Raw genomic sequence first — 4,363 nt, forward strand, 5'->3', positions numbered from 1 at the left:
CAAGGGGAAAAGGCTTAGGAAGGCAAATGGTAAAACCAAGGTTGGGCCTTGCTGGAGGAGTTTTATTCAAAGCGAACTGTCAAAGGGGTCCCATAAATCACCCAACCGCGTAAGGAACGCAAAATCAAGGAACATAACACCGGTATGACGGAAACTAGGGCGGCAAGAGTGGAACAAAACACCAGGCATAAGGCCGAGCCTTCCACCCTTTACCAAGTATATAGATGCATTAATTAAATAAGAGATATTGTGATATCCCAACATAATCCTATCCATCATGGAGCAACCTTCAACTTCACCTGCAACTAACAACGCTATAAGAGGGGCTGAGCAAAGCGGTAACATAGCCAAGCAACGGTTTGCTAGGAAGTGTGTAAAAGGTTAGAGGCTGACATGGCAAATAGGGAGGCTTGAAGAACAAGTGATAGGTAACGCAGCATAGCAATAGAACGAAGCAACTAGCATAGCAATGATAGTAGTGAGATCCAGGGTGACGGTCATCTTGCCTGAAATCCCGCTAGGAAGAAGAACGAGTCCATGAAGAAGACGAACGAACGAAGATGAACCAAGCGTAGTCGAACGATTCCTCACGATCGCCAAGAAACAGGAACTAACGAGAAGGAGCACAACCGGAAAGAAGCAAAAAACAAGGTAAACTCATAACGCATAGACATGGCATGATGCTCAACCAAGTATGATGCATGTCCGGTTTAATGAGGCATGGCATGGCAAAGTGCAACAATCAATACTACAAATTAAGTGGAGCTCAATTTGCAACGAGTTGCATATTGACGAAACACCACATCAATTATTTAGTTCTCTCTCGGTTATGTACCCAACAATATTAAATGTTATTAAACATGGCAAGGGATGAAGCATATGAAAACTACCTATCTAGGCAAGTTTAAATGAGGCCGGAACAACAAACAACAATTCCGAAAAATCCTCATATGCATATTTCGAATTTGCTACTATTCTTCCCTAAACACAATTTTATTGTTGTTAAACAGCAAAATAAAGTACACCAAGTTAAACTAGACATTTTTCTACCCTATTTACATATAAAGTTTATTAAATTCGGAGCTACGGTTAATTAGTTATGAAATAAATCATTTTAACATGCCATCTAGCAAATTTAATCAAACATCATTTTAAACAAACTTAACATGGATGAATGCTGCATATTATGAAACTAGAAGGAATTCTAAGCATTTTACATGTTTAAAACATTTTAATCCGATGCATGGTTTGTGAATTAATATATGCATGAACATGAGGGTTTTCCTGCAAAACAGTAAACTCTGGATAAATAGCTAAAATCGCAGGCAGAAAAAAAGGTACTGGGTGAAACAGTGGGCGGTTGGGCGCTCACCAAGGCCCGAGTCGGTGGAGGTGCTGGGCTTGGAGGCTGCTGGGCAGGGACAAGGCCCACGAGGCCAGGTCAACGGGCGCAGTTGCTCGTTCTTGGACAAAACAAGAAGCAGGGCGCGGAGGCGTGCGTACCGAGAGGCGACGAGGGGACGAGCGGGAGGAGGCGGTTGGCGCTCGAACGAGGGGCTCCTGGCTCGAGGACGACGAGTCCGGGGCATGGCTACGCAAGGAGGCTCTGGACGGCGATGAGGTGTTGCGCAAGGGGAGGAACGCGTGGCCTCGGGCGCCTGGCTGCCGATGCAGAGGAGTAGGACAATGCAGAGGTCGGAGAAGCTCGAGCATGCGCCGGGGATCGAGGAGAGGCCGCGGGATTGGTCTGATGAAGAAAACGAGGGAGGTGGGTGGCGCTGCGGATGGATGGATTTGATGGGTGGCGGCGGCAGATTCGAGGAGGGAGGAGGCTGTAGGTGGCGGCGGTTAGGGGGGACAAATGTACTAGGATTTAGGGTTTGGTCTAAAAATGGACTAGGGGTCTATATATAGGAAAAAGGGAGATGAGTTTGGATCATCCGATCGAAATCAGATGGTCGAGATAAAATAGGCTTCGGAAGTCCAAATGAGTAAACGGAGATGTTTTATAGATGTTTGGGGATGATCCGGACCCATTGGTCATGACAGCCCGGGTCGGGTCCGGGAGAAGTTTTCGGACTAGGTTGCGGAGGTGGTCGATGGCTGTGCAGAGAGGCTCAAACAGTCGGACAACAAATGAACAGTTGCTCTTGAAAGGGATAACGAAGGCAAGGGGGGAACGCGATAACTACAAACGGATGCAAGCTTTATGAAAACATGTAGATGCAATGCGCATGATGCTATGAGATGAGATGCATGACATGAACAAAATGCAAAACGAAAGACAAAAACCCAACCACGATGGAAATAACATATCACATAGCCGGAAATGGCAAGAGTTGGAGTTACAATTATGGAAAGTTACATCCGGGGTGTTACAACACTCCACCACTACAAGAGGATCTCGTCCCGAGATCTAGGATGGCACCGGAGAGAAACGAAAGAGGAAGAGAAGAGGTTAAACTAAGTTGCTTCTTTGACAGATGAGTGAAACCAAAGAACCTTGAGAGGTTGATAAGTTGAATGAAAGAACACAACGGAGTTGAGCATAATTGATAGCACTGCGGTAGAAAATAGAAACAAGGAACACCATGTGAACCTTGGAGGTTGCAAAGCTATGAATGACGAGTAGAATGGACAAGACGGAATTGGAACAACTCTGGTTCAAACGAGATAAACAAGGAACATTAAAGAACATTTACGATGACACTTCGGTTGGAAATGGAAGGAATAGAATATGAACTTGGCAAAATGAAAGCGCTTGGATGAGACTCCGGTTAAAAGAGGAATGATAGACACAACACTCCGGTTAAATGGATAAGCATGGAAAAGAACACGATCTTGACAAAACAAGATGATGAGTGAAGAGAGCAACATCACAATGCCTCCGGAAGAAAGAATAGAAAATAGATCATTGGAATAACAGAATGTTGAAGAGAATGCCAACTTCTGCCACAAATGAGCTTGGAACGCACCGTTCCAAGAAGGTTATAACGGAGTTGTTGGAAAACCAACAACGAAACGAATAAGCTTGTAGTGGGCTTATGGAAAACATCTCAAGACTATGAGGTGACAACCGGCCACTAATGGAAATCATTTATTTGTTTGAGAGCACCAAAGAGATGAAAAACTTCTTCCACCAAGATGATAGAGAGATAACTTGGACCATTTATAATCACCACAATAGCAACATACCTTAGGGAAGGCTTTAGGTGAAATATGACACAAGATAACTCCAACGAAGAGATTAATGGAATTAAAATACCTCATTCTTGACAACATGTGAATCACGAAACATGAATGGAAATTGTCAAGAATGATATAACACCACCTCAAAAGATAAGGTAGAAAGAATTGCACTTCAAAATGCAAGAAGAAGAATACTTGAACTCCTCAGAAAAAAAACATGTGTTGGGCACCATGTTTATTTAGAGTGTAGCTTGGTGGATCATGACTCCGAGAGAAAAACTTGAAGAACAATTGAAGAATGAAAGGAATCCTTGATGAACCACCATGTAGAGCCTCCAGTAAACAAAAGGATGAAAAGAATAGGATTCAAGCCTTGAAATGATTTAGATGGATCTTCGCGACGAGATAATGCGGAAAACTTGGAACTCCGAAAAACAAAAGATGAAACACTAGAACCGAGAATTACTTCATCAAGAACAAACGATGATGAAATAAGAATAAGAATTACGTTATGCTTATCCTCATCAAATTTAATTGATGACAACCGGATTTGGCATGCAACTTATTCCCCTTGAAAAGAATTGATGATTATATGGCGCAACCTTGAGGAAGGTATTCAACGGACCACAGGTAGGATTTGAAAGAACGAAAGAATTAATATAACGACAAAGGAAAAAGAATCTGAATGAACCACCGTAAGAATTCGAAAATGACTGATGAAAGGGAATGAATCACCGAGAAGAATTAGAGCAAGCACGAAGATAGTTGAGGGAATTTAGAGACAAGAGAACGAAGAGATCACGAACTGATTGAAGAATACTTGAACGAAGCACCGGAAGAATATTGAGACGACCGAAGGGGCACATATATAGGATAATTGAGAGAACGAAGCTGAAAACTTAGAACGAAGAAATATTCCGAAAAGATGACCTCTGGATGATCGAGAGGGAAAGCAACTCCTGAAATACTCCGGATGGATGAAAAAAAATTGCATGACTGGAAACAATTTGAGCGGATAGCATCAAGCTAGCGACATGAATCTTCGGGAAAATAGACAAGATTTATGAGAAACTCTTCTTCGGTCTTCAAAAGTTGAGAATGACGATGAGAAAGAACACCAAAATTGTTGAGATGCTCCGGGAGAATGAAAAAGAGGAAGGGTTGAACCAAAGAT

Source organism: Triticum aestivum, chromosome 6B (assembly GCF_018294505.1).
Source record: "Triticum aestivum cultivar Chinese Spring chromosome 6B, IWGSC CS RefSeq v2.1, whole genome shotgun sequence".
Classification (NCBI taxonomy): Eukaryota; Viridiplantae; Streptophyta; class Magnoliopsida; order Poales; family Poaceae; genus Triticum; species Triticum aestivum.